General features: G+C 35.1%; 1 pseudogene; it reads right to left on the bottom strand.

Annotated features, from left to right (window-relative positions):
* Positions 1 to 13,168: 13,168 nt before the first annotated feature.
* LOC145278550 (U2 spliceosomal RNA) lies at positions 13,169 to 13,281 on the bottom strand (annotated as a pseudogene).
* Between the last annotated feature and the right edge of the window lie 1,031 nt (positions 13,282 to 14,312).

Here is a 14,312-nt window from a genome sequence, read left to right on the forward strand (position 1 = left end):
TAAGTTATCAAATTTAACAAATTTTCATTACTAATGATTATTATATTGTCCAATTTCTACTGTACACTCTTTAACCCTTATCCTTGAGTGGCCTCTTGGCCTTGATAATGAGTTAATACCTATGAAAAAAAAAAAAAAAAGAAAAAGTCCAATGTGAACAAGTTCTAATTGAATCGTCCCCCTAAGTAATCCAAGTTTCAAAATTCCCACTGTTTACTATGCTAAAATCACAATGACTAATGTATACCTATTAACCCTTATCCTCGAGTGGCCTCTGGGCCTTGATAAGTGGTGACACCCTTGTAAAAAAAAAAAAAGAAAAAGAAAAAAGGATTTGTTAGTTTTATTTGGATTTTTCAAACTACTCTTCACATCCTGAGTGTTATTTTCACAACAATTTTCACGTCTATCTTGTCAAACTCTGGAATCTGCATGAAATTTCAAACAGAGCCCTTTATTTAATCAATAGGAGTAGCATGCTCTCGTTCTGTCAACCATAACTGGATAGAAATCTTAAATACTTCGCAATTGTATTTTCAGTCGCCTACACCGAGGATTGAACCTTCAACCTTCAGAAGAATACCACTTTTACAACTGAATTTTTTCAAGTACTCTAACCATGTGGCACAGTGGTTAGAGTACTTTTCATGCAGATTCCAAAGTTTGACAAGATACACCTGAAGACGTTCGATGGTATATATCGACCAAACATTGTTAAAAGATAAGATAAGAACAGTAGTCTGAAGAATCAAAATATGTAATTTTTAGACTTTTGTTATTGCAGTTGTGATAAAAAAAAATAGCAATTGATTTCACGTTTGATACATTGATAATGCAATTGAACTAAGGTGACTGCTAGTGTCACTTTATCTTAAATGGAATTAGTATGTACGTTAGAGTAAAGGTTTATTTTGTCAAGGATTTATCAGGAGAGTAACAACTGTTTGTTAATGTCACCGTGTTAAGAAAAAAAAATTTTAAATGAAGAAACATAAATAACTGTTATGAAACTTTTATTTGGATAAAAATAAAAGACAAGAATTTGAAAAGTTTGATCACTTTGGTTAAAATATGAAATTATCTCAAAAAGTGTGATCAACAACACAGCCAGACACAGCAACACTGTGATACATGGACGATTAAGTTAGACCTTGATACACTTCCAAACAAAGCTAGACTTGATATACGGCCAGACACAGCTAGCTCTCGATAAACATCCAAACACAACTAGCCCTCGTCAGACAAACTTAGACCCTGATATACAGCCAGCCACAGCTGCACCTTGATACATGGCCAGCCCTCAGTAAACGGTCAGACACAGACCTTGCAACACAGCCATACTAGTTAGACTTTAATACATAACCAGAAATAGCTAGCCCTTGATACACGGCCAAACATTTAGCCTTCAATACAGAGCCAGACACAGATAATCCTCAACACACAGCCAGAGACAGTTAGACATTCATACAGAGCCAGACACAGTAAGACCATGGCCAGAAACAGATTAGCCTTGATACACTACCAGACACATTTAGATCATGATGCACTGCCAAACACAGTTTAGACTCAATACACAGCCAGACACAGCTAGCTTTCAATACACGGCCAATCACAGTTAAACCTTGATACACTGTCAGACACAGGCTTTAATATAAGGCCAGATACAGCTAAACCTTGATACACAGTCAGTCATACTTAGAGCTTGATACAGCATACAGCCAAACATAACTATCTCTTGATCCACAACTAGACACAATTAGTACTCGAAACACGGTAAAAAATAGCTAGCCCATGATAAAATCCTGACATAGACCTAGATATATGGCCAGAAACAGCTTAGCCTCAATACACAGCCAGACACAGCTAGACGTTCATACATGGCCAAACACAGCTAGCCCTCGACACAGCCAGACACAATTAGACTTTGATACACGATTAGATAACCAGACAAAACTAGCTCTTGATGCATGTCTAGACACAGTTAGACCATGATACACGACTAGATACCACTAGCCACAGTTAACCCTTACACACAACTAGACAACTATCTCTTGATCCATAGCTAGACACAGTTAGTACTGTATATCAACTGTATATCAAGGTCTAACAGTGTCTGGCAATGTGTCAAGGTCTGTGTCTGTCCCGTATCAAAGGCTATCTCTGCTACGCATCCAGAAACAGCTAGCCCGCAGTTAGCTTTGATGCAGTTAGCCTTGATGCACGGCCAGACATAGCTTAGCTTTGATACATCCAGGCAGAAATCGCCTTTGATACAGGACAGCTACAGACCTTGATATATGGCCAAACACAGTTAGACATTGATACATGGGCAGACACAGTTAGACCTTGATATACAGTTAGACACAGCTAGCCCTCAACACACAGCCAGACAAAACTAGCTGTGGACTGGACACATGGATAGTCACAGATAAACCAATATACAATTAATACACGCCCCTCAATACACAAACTGGCCATCAATATACAGCAAGACACAGTAAGACCTTGATACACGGTCAGATATAATGAAGGCTCAATACACAGCTAGACACAGCAAGTATTTGATACATGGCTAAACACAGACCTTTATTCACGGTCAGACATAACTGAGCTTCAATACACAGAGAGGATTCGATACACAGCCAAACACAGTTAGACTTTGAGACATGGTTAATCACAGCCACACACAAGCTTTTGATCAACGGCTGAGCACAGTTAGAACTTGATGCATAACTAGAAATAGCTAGCCCTAGATATGGTCAGACCCAGTTAGACTTTACACAGCCAGACATAGCTGAGCTTCAATACACAGCCAGCTATTGATATACAGCCAGATACAGTTAGATGAAGATACTCGGCCAGACACAGACTTGATTACTTGGCCAGACACAGCTAAACCTTTATACACAGCCAGACCTACTTAGACCTTGACACACGGTTTGACACGACTACCACTCAACACACAGTCAGACACAACTAACTCTACATCCATTTCTAGACACAGTTAGAACTTGATACATGTTCAGAAAGAGCTAGCCTTTGATTAACTGCCACAGTTAGACTTTTACACACAGTTAGTGACAGCTAGCCTTGATCACACGACCAGTCACAGTTAGACCTTGATATATGGCCTTGATATATGCTTTCCCTGCACAGTCGTGTCTGTTGTCACATTCTTTATGGCCAGATACAGCTAAGCTAAGCTAGCTGTCACTAACTGTGTATAATGGTCTAACTGTGGCAGTTAATCAAAGGCTAGCTCATATATGAAGGTCTAACTATAATACACACAATACACACTCAATCTTCAATCCATGGCTAGACACAGTTAGACTTTGATACACGGGCAGATATACTTAGATCTTGATACACAGTTTAACACAGTTAGTCCCCAGAACACAGCTAGACACAACTATCTTTCAATCCATGGCTAGACACAGTTAAAACTTGTTACACAGGCAGAAACAACTAGCATTTGATTCACAGCCAGACACAGACCTTGATACACAGCCTGACAAAGTTAGACTTTGATACACAGTCAGATACAGCTTATCCTTGATACACAGCTAGGCTTAAGTACATGGCCAGACACAGTTAGAATTTGATATATGGTCAGACACACTTGAGCTTCAATACACAGCTAGCTTGCAATACATAGCCAGACACAGCTCGCCTTCAATACACGGCCAGACACAGCTTAGCCCTGATACACACAGCTAGACACAGCTAGCATTCGATACATGGCTAGACAAAGTTAGACCTTGATACACAGCTAGACATTGATAGCCCCTGATACATGGTCTGACACAACCTGCCTTTGAGACACAGCCAGACAAATCTAGGCCTTGATACACAGTCCAACACAGAACTATATACACTGCTAGATACAGCTTAACCTCAGTACACAGCCAGACACGGCTATCCCTCGACACACAGCCAGACATAACTAGCTCTTGATACATGACTAGTCACAGCTACCCCTCGATACACGGCCAGACACAGCTAGCCCTTGTTACACTGTCTGATGCAGTTAGACCTTTGATACATTCCAGACACATCAAGACCTTGATACACAGCCAGACACAGTTAATCTTTATACAGTTATACATAATTAAATCTTAATATGCAGTTAGACACACATCTTTATACAGTTATACATAATTAAAGCTTAATATACAGTTATACATAATTAAATCTTAATATGCAGCTAGACACAGCTAGCTCTCAATACATGATGATGATTTTCAAAACTCTAACTCTTGAATGTATTTAAAATTCTCCATAACATGTTGCCAACAATTTTCATTTTGTGCCTTATACCATTGTAGCTATATAGATGATTAATAAGAATGACCAGAGGAGAACATCACAAAAACATCTGAACATGGTTAATAAAACAACACTTGAACAGAAAAATGGAATCGTTATTGACAGCACCACAGACTAATGTGATTAGAACTAACTACATAAAGCTCAAATAAACAAAATTATAACAGTGGACAAAAAGACGAAAATGTAAACTACATTTTAAATGAATGCAACAGACTAGCCTCAAAAGAATATGAGAACAGACACGACTGTTCAAGGAAAGCAACTGAGAACTACGCAAATGAAATGGTACAGACATACTGGAAAATGAAAACCACAAATGTTGGGGGGCATGAAATACAAACTGATAAAGCAAGAAGACCGGATATTATAACAATTAAAAAGGAAAAACATCATAGATCTTGCCATCCCCACAGACACAGACCACAGGGTCAAGATCAAAGAGACAGAAAAACGAAACAAATACACAGAACTTGCCAAAAAACTGAAAGGAATATTGAACATGAAGAATGTCAGTCTAATACCAATAATTATAGGAGCACTATGACCATTCCAGAAAAACATGGAAAAAAACCTAGAAGTTGGAATCAAGGGGAAGACTGAGCTCATACAACAAACAGTAATGATGAAAATATCTGAAATCTTAAGGAAAACCCTCCTTGATTTTTCTATCCCTCCAGACATTCCAGCGGCACTTTATGTGGTATCATCTAATGTTAGTTCCTTTATCTTTTTCGGGGGTGGGGGGAGGGGAGATTGCGAAATTTTTAATTTTGATTTCAAATGATGTATTTTCAAATAAGTTTTCGTTATAATACTTTTAATTTATATATCATTTTAAAGAACGTTGTTGCTCTTTCTAATCATTTAAATTACAATCGTTTTAAAACAATTATGTCTTCTTTTCAGAACCTTGAATACAAGATGGAAAAAAAAGCAAGTTCGCACATTTTTTTTTTAAATTTCAATTCAAACTAGGCTAAAAAGCTGCTGAAACAGCTTGCGATACCAACAAAACGTTTGGCCCAGGAACCACTACTGAATGCTTAGCACAATGGTGGTTTAAGAAATTTCATGCCGGCAACAAAAGTCTTGAAGATGATGAGCATAGTGGTCAGTCATCAGATTTAACAACAATCAATTAAGAGCCTTAGCCGAAGCCAATCCATGCACAACTGTTTGAGAACTTCTGAATTAGATGTAATGTATACAACGGTTTCCAACCACTTGAGAGAGATTGGAAAGACAAAAGAACTTGATAAATGGGTGCCTCATGAATTGAATGAGAACCGAAAGAAATGCCATTATGAAGTGTCATTTTCCATTCTTTTACACAACAAGAACGACCCGTTTCTTGACCGGATTGTGACTTGTGATGAAAAGTATGTTCTTTATGATAACTGGCAATGTGAAGCTCCACGACACTTCCCAAAGTCAAAGTTGCAGCAAAAGGAGTTCATGCTAATGTTTGGTGGTCTACGACTGGTCTCATCCATTACAGTTTTCTGAATGCAGGCAAAATCATTACGGCGAAGTACTGGCAACAAATGGATGAAATACATCAGAAACTTCGATAACAACTCCCGGCATTAGTCAACAAAAAAGGCCCAATTCTCCTCTATGACAATTCCCAACCACACATACATTGCTAAACCGATTCTACAGAAGTTGAACGAATTGGGCTACAAAACTCTGCCTCATCTGTCATACTCTCCAGACCTCTCACCTATCGACTACCACTCTTGACAACTTTCTGCCTGAGAAATGCATTTTAAACTTAAGCGATATCAAAAACACTTCAGCAACTTCATCGCCATCAGAACACAATATTTTACATTACTGGCATAAATACACTTGTTTTGCGTTTGTAAAAGTGTGTGGATTCTGATGGTGCTGATTCTGGTGGTGCTTATTTCGATCAATAAATTTTTGTTTGAGCTGAGATATGTTCATCTGAATTTAAAAGTTAAAAACCACAAGAACTTTCTTGTCAACCTTGTAAATTATCGTAATAATATATTGCTGGTCTTATGACGTTGTTAATTTTTTCTGTCCCCTTTAGCTTAACTCTGTGATTTACGATACGAAATCTACTATGTAGCTTCTTTTTTGTCTCATTCTTGTTGATCATTATTCGGATCTTCTTCCTTGGCTGAATTTGTATTTCAATTTCTCAGATTTTATGCTTTTCATCTTCTGATATTGGCTTGAATCTGTGCCTATACTATTTGTCTATACATGCCTGGTCGACGATGAGAGGTTCCCGTTCCCACTACACACTTTAATTTGAATGCAAAATCAAAATAAAGTTTTCAACCTTGCTGTATACGAAATATCTCTGACATAGACATTTGTGTGTGATGGATAGAGGTATGTCAGTTATTTAAAAAACATTATGGCATATCTCTGCGGTTAACAGTGCTGCCTAAATGTGTATACCGGAAGTATCAAAGGCAAAAGGTTGTATCGCAGGCTCGCAGCCAGCACGCAGCAGTACCTACAAAACATGAAAGTTATGGTTTGTTTTTCCGCGGTAGTCATTTTACTCGGCAGCAAATTATCGTAATAATATATTGCTGGTCTTATGACATGTACATTCTAATCAAACATGAAACTTGCATTGCGACCAATTCACACAATTGTTGACTGGTGCAATTTTCTTTGGGAAGAATGTGAAAATGGTTGGCCAATAATCTAGATGAAATTGGTGGTATAGATGCCAATGATCAATGAACTTGATGAATCGAAGTATTTTCACTGAAAATATCACACGAGACAGTGGAAATAAACATGTTTAAAAAAAACACAGCAAAAAACAGTTTACGAATATTTTTATTTATTATACTTAAAAACAATATCGAAATAAAATAAACAAGAAGTGGAACTTTTTTCCGTGAGAATGCCAAATCGGATGCCACCGTATATTTCCTATGAACTGTAACGGAGCAATGGCTTCAATGAGTTAATACACGTCATGACATGACCCCTCTTTCCTCGATCGAAACGCGACTTTATATAAATTATTTGAGTTTAAGAGTTTTCTCCCTTTATTAGTTTAAGAGTTTTCTCCCTTTGCCAGTATTTTAAGTCTCGATATTCATGAACAGAAGGTAGAGTTCGACATAAAGTCGTTTTTAATGTGAAAAAAATAAACAAAAAAAAAAGCCCCCCCCCCCAAAAAAAAATAAAAGCTCCTCCAAAAAGGACACTCTGGATTAGAATAAAAAATGTAATTGCCTTGGTCTAAAAGGATTTCTCCTTCTCTGACCGAGAACAAAACAAATATAACATTTTGATATTTTATGGTATTATTATCATACATTAACAGGGGTACTCATTAGAGGTCACCATTTCGGTAGGCTCCCACTTCGGGGTGCCTCCGATAACAGGGAGAACTGGGGCGAGTGGTGGAGCGCGCTGAAATAGAAAGAAATACTGGTAAAAGAAGACATTGTCTTATAAAAATGAGGACGTATAACGCGACTTTGTTATGAATTCATGAGGTTTTATATATATCTAATATATATGTGTGTTTTCCCGAAACTCGGGTTACAAAGAAAGACAGTGCATTTTGTAAAGTCTGTATTAATGTTCAATGCTCCTCTTCTTGGCTTCCTAACGGGAGCTGAGGAGTGAGGCGGCGTGTGTTCTGTCTCTAGTCGCCATGGAAGTAAGGATGTTTCCTTCACTCGAATGTCCCACGTCAACCGTTCTCGCTTTTCATTGACTGAAACCTCTGATGACGTAAAGAAGAAAGGAAGGAAAAGAGAAAAGAGTAGGGAGAAAGCGAGAACTAAGGTGAGAATACAGCCTAGTCTCGTAGTAGTAGCAGCTCGCTACAATTTCCTCTCTCTTTTTTTATTATTAATATTTCAGGTACATAAGAGGAAAAAAAAAAGGAAATATTTTGTAGTAAGGTTTACACAGATCCAGTAGAGCAAGTAGGTGAAGGTATAGGAGGGTGGATGTCTAACGCAAAGCTAACATGCGTCTTTTTATAACTTTTAGCATAGAATAAATAATTTTTCTGACAAAAAATACATTATTGATAATTTTTACTCTTTTCCTTGTAACCAGTATTTTTTTTTTAATCTTCCATTTTTTAGGATGATAAATTGTGACAAATGTGCACTTAATCACACACGTATATATATATATATATATATATATATATATATATATATATATATATATATATATATATATATATATATATATATATATATATATATATATATTTAATGAAATCAAAGGGATGTAGTGTTTACCTGATATACGCGATGGAAAACTTCAAACTAATATAAATAACAGTATTTATATATATATAAAATTTAATCCCAACCGAATAAAAAAAAGCTCAATACTCTCTCTCTCTCTCTCTCTCTCTCTCTCTCTATATATATATATATATATATATATATATATATATATATATATATATATATATATATAAATACCTTTACACATATATACATGTTGTAAGCAATAGCTGTAATATGGATGCATGTAAAAAGTTACTAATTTGCATAAGCTTCTCTCTTTCTTTCTCCATTCCTTTTGCTTACTCTTTCCTTTTCATTTTTTCCATTCTGTATCGCATTGAAACAAAAGAAAGTCAAATCAATGTGCCATTCTCTTTCTGTCTTCATTCGTTTAGCCAACTCTTTCATTTTTGCTATTCCTGAAATAAATAAAAACCTAATTTCACATGAATGTGTGAATTCGATATCTTCAACCAATGAAAATGATTCCCGTTTGTTAGAAACGATGTTTTTAATAAGCCGGTGTGAAATACCAAATTCTCATAAAAACAATAAACTTGACAACCAAAACCCCCAAAAGAACAGAAGAGAAAATTCAGTTAATAGAGACAAGACACCCAGCAAACACAACATCACGACCCTCTTAGTCTTTTGATGTCTGGAAAATTATGGTTATTCCACTTGCACACATACCTATAATCAGGCACTATCAAACGGCAACATAGTGGCCTCTGGGCCTTGATAAGTGGTGATTCCTTTGTAAAAAACAAAATATTCACACACTTACAAAGACTGTATATGCACAACTTTCTCCTCTCACACATATACTCACTGAAAGAAATTGAGATATTATAATAATAATAATAATAATAATAATAATAATAATAATAATAATAATAATAATAACTAGCAGGACCTGTGAAAATTCCACAGCAGCATTTTTCCTATGCAACATATTGTTGCTGGGCATGCTGTGAGCGTTCTATTCAGCATGAATGAAGGCACAATCATATTCTAGTTTTTTTTGTTAAAACTGTACTGCCCCCTTACTAAAATAATAACTTTGATATATTTCATGAGCTGATTATTTCATTACAAACACACCGGTCAATTAACTCATATTTTATCATTTTTCATAATTATTGAATATGTTACTATGTTCGACTATAATTTTGCATAATTTCAACCCACATTATCGCCTCTCCCTTTACTAAAATATTAAATTTGATATATTGTATCGACTGATTATTTTATATGAAAAAAAAAAACACAACTATTAATTAACTCACATTTCATCATTTTTATTTTTAATAATTCTTGGATATAGTACTAATTTTGACAATAATTTTTCATCATTTAAACTCACCATATCATACACCTTACTAAAATAATAACTTTGATATATTTTCTAGGCTGATTATTTCATTATAAACACATACATCAATCAACTCACATTTCATCATTTTTCGTAATTCTTGGATATGTTACTAATTTCGACAATATTTTTTTATAATTTAAACCAACGTTGTCGCCCAACCTTACTAAAATAATAACTGATACATTTGCTGGGCTGATTATTTCATTACACACACACTAATCAATTAACCTCCATTTCATCATTTTTCATAATTCTTGGGTTTGTTACTAATTTCGACAATCATTTTTCATAATTTATACCCACATTATCGCCCTCTCTTAATAAAATAATAACTTTGAAATATTGTCTGGGCTTATTATTTTATTACAAACACACTAATGCATGAAATCACATTTAATCATTTTTCATAATTCTTGGATATGTTACTTATTTCGACAATCATTTTTCATAATTTTAACCCACATTTTCGCCCTTCCCTCTTTACTAAATAATAACTTTGATATATTGTCTAGGCTGATTATTTCCTTACAAACTCACCAATCAATTAACTAATATTTCATCATTTTTCGTAATTCTTGGATATGTTACTAATTTCGACAATAATTTTTCATAATTTAAGCCATCCTTATCTTCTTCCCCTTTACTTATATAATAACTTTGATATATTGTCTAGGCTGATTATTTTATTATAAACACACCAATCAATTAAATCACATTTCGTCATTTTTCGTAATTATTGGATATCTTACTAATTTCGACAATAATTTTTTTATAATTTAAACCATCCTCGTCGCCCTCTCTTACTAAAAAAATACTTTGATATATTTTCTGGGCTGATTATTTCATAAAAAACATAACTATCAATTAACTCACACTTCATCATTTTTCTTAATTCTTTGATATGTTACACATTTCGACAGTTATTTTTAATATTTTTAACCCACATTATCATCCACCCACTGCAAACATAATAACTATGATATATTATCTGGGATTATTATTTCATTTCAAACACACCAAACAATTAACTAACATTTCATCATTATTCATAATTCTTGGATATGTTACTTAGGTCGACAATCATTTTTCATCATTTCAACCCACATCATCGCCCCACTTACTCAAATAATATCTTTGATATATTGTCTGGTCTGATTATTTCATTGCAAACACACTAATGCATTAAATAACATATCATTTTTCATAATTCTTGGATATGTTACTAATTTTGACAATTATTTTTCATAATTTAAACCATCCTTATCACTCTCTCTTACATAATTACTTTGATATATTTCCTGGGCTGATTATTTTATTATAAACACACACGCGATTAACTCATATTTAATCTTTGTTCATAATTCTGGATATGTTACTAATTTCGACAATATTTTTTATAATTAAAAACCCACATATGCCTCTCACTCCAACTTATATAATATATTTGATATATTGTCTGGGCTTATTATGTCATTACACACACACACAAATCAAGTAACTCACATTTCATCATTTTTCATAATTCTTGGATATGTTACTAATTTCGACAATAATTTTCATAACTTTAACCCACTATATCGCTCCCCCTTACTTAAATAATAACTTTGATATACTGCCTGGGCTGATTATTTCATTACAAACAAATAAATGCTGGGTATTCTCATAGTATATATGTTTCACCTATTTTATCCAATCCCGAGTGACGCCGCATATTCTGCTAATATATATCGTTCACCGATCTCATTCGATCCCGAGCGACGCTGGGTATTTTGCTACTATATGTTTTCCACCTATCTCATTCAATACTGGGCGACGCTTTCTGATAGTATATATTTGTACATCTCATTCAATACCTGGACTAACTTCATGTCCGCCACCCCACTGTTGAAAATATACACTAAATAAAGTAATGTTTTAATCGTAAACTGTTTCAGCCATTTCCGGGACCGACTTTATATCCCAAACCCACTGCTAAAAATATACATGAAATAATGTAATGTCTAAACAGTAAACTGTTTCAGCCATTTCCGGGTCCGACTTTATATCCCAAACCCATTGCTAAAAATATACATGAAATAATGTAATGTCTAAATCGTAAACTGTTTCAGCCATTTCCGAGATTGACTTTATATCCCCAACCCACTGCTAAAAATATACATGAAATAATGTAATGTCTAAATAATAAACTGTTTCAGCCATTTCCGGGACCGATTTTATATCCCAAACCCACTGCTAAAAATATACATGAAATAATGTAATGTCTAAATAGTAAACTGTTTCAGCCATTTCTGGAACTGACTTATAATCCCCACCCCGCTGTTGAAGATATACATGAAATAAAGTAATGTATAAATCGTAAACTTTTTCAGCCATTTCCGGGACCGACTTCTTATCTCCCATCCTTCTGTTAAAAATATTCATTAAATAAAGTAATGTTCAAGACGTGAATGGTTGCAGCCATTTCCGGAACCGACTTCATATTTCCCACCCCAATGTTAAAAATATACATTAAATAAAGCAATGTGTAATGCGTAAACGGGTTCACTCATTTTTGGGACTTATTTAATACCACCCACCCCACTGTTAAAAATATACATGAAATAAAGTAATGTTTAAATTGTAAACGGTTTGACTAATTTCTTGGACTGACTTCATATCCCGTAACCCACTGCTTAAAATATACTTGAAATAAAGTAATGTTTAAATCATAAACTGTTTCAGCAGCTTTTCGAAAGTTATACATAAAAACATTAACACGGTTAGGCATTAGGTAACCATTGCTTCAACATGAATGTTTACGTGTACTATCAGTTTCAGCATTCCAGTGACTTAAATCCCCCCATTTTTTGGTCTTGGTTAATGGAGGAGAAATCTTTCATTACTGATACAATTCTTATTTTTGTTATTGACCAGAGAGACCCTTTTGGGGAGCTGGTTTCCCCCATAATTTTTAACCGACCTCATGTCCAATTCCGCCCTTGTGGGGAGGCAAGTAAAAAAAAAAAAAAAAAAATCAGAACGGACATTTTCCAGGGCATTTTATAATTTATCAGGAGTAACACTTCCAGGGCATTTTGTAATTAAATAACTTTTTCCGGTTACTTTTTTAATATTAAAACTTTGTTACATTAAACATAGTACCTATTCACAATGCCTCCCCACGGCACAGAATTAGACACCAGGGGCGTTTTTTTAACGTAAACGTTTAGTCGTAAATGATTTCTCTTCCGCTGAGAGAGAAGAAATTGAAATGTAGCACCTGAAGAACAGATACTACACTTTGATCTTAGCCAAAAAGGCCAAGAAAGACAAATCATTTTTATTAGCTTTGTCTCAACAGCGACACCAATTTTTTTTTTGCTTTTAACGGGTGACTTTATTTGGAATATTTTATTCTCCACTTTCACTTTTAAGGAAGGAAATGCACAGCATGATAACGGACGGAGCGATAAGCGTAATAATATAATGATAATCAAACCCATCCAAGCAAGAAGACCAGATGTCGTAATAATTAACAAGAAAGAAAAATACTGTCAGAGACTTTGCTGTGCCAGCTGACCACAGGGTGAGTATGAAAGAAAAAGAGAAACGAAGCAAATACACAGAGCTAGCCAGAGAGTTAAAAGGGATTTGGATGATGACGAAAATCAAAATAGTACCGATAATAGTAGGAGTACTAGGAACAATTCCGAAAAACTTTGAAAAAAATGTCAGAAATTGGAATCAGAGGAATAGCTGCAAAAATACAACGACTAACGATAATAAAAACGGCTGAAATATTAAGGAAAACCCTTGAATGCGGAGAATAATACAAGAAGACAATATAACGAAGAAGCGTTACAGAGAATGAAGAACACCGAAGCTGCATATCTACAAGTTCTACACCTCCATCATGCATCCCCCCACATTGTCTCATCACCGTTCCTCCCAATAGAAAAGTGATACCAAAGAGCCGAGAAGGGTCAAGAAGGATTGAGGGACCATCCACACTTGTTCACACTTCATCAGGCACCTCCTCAAACCATTTCCCAGCACACTTCACCCCCAACCCTCTTACACACCTCCCAATATATCAGGAGTCCCATGCGATCGTGTCTTTTGCAGTACTCTCTTTGGCCGGTCCACTACACCCTGCTGTAAGGTGCGCAATTGAAAGAGACTGCCCTGTGCTTTCCCCTTCATTCCTTTTCATAGCAATCAATGTCATCATATGCTAATTAATGCCATATGTATATTAATAAACTGTCTATAGACAAAATTTTTTGTTCCTCTTTCTTTTCTTGATTCCATCACCCAACAGGATAGACAGAGGCGTCGTCACTCATGTAAGTTACATTTTGCAT

This window comes from Euprymna scolopes, chromosome 6 (genome assembly GCF_053919585.1).
Source record: "Euprymna scolopes isolate OS-2025 chromosome 6, ASM5391958v1, whole genome shotgun sequence".
Taxonomy (NCBI): domain Eukaryota; kingdom Metazoa; phylum Mollusca; class Cephalopoda; order Sepiida; family Sepiolidae; genus Euprymna; species Euprymna scolopes.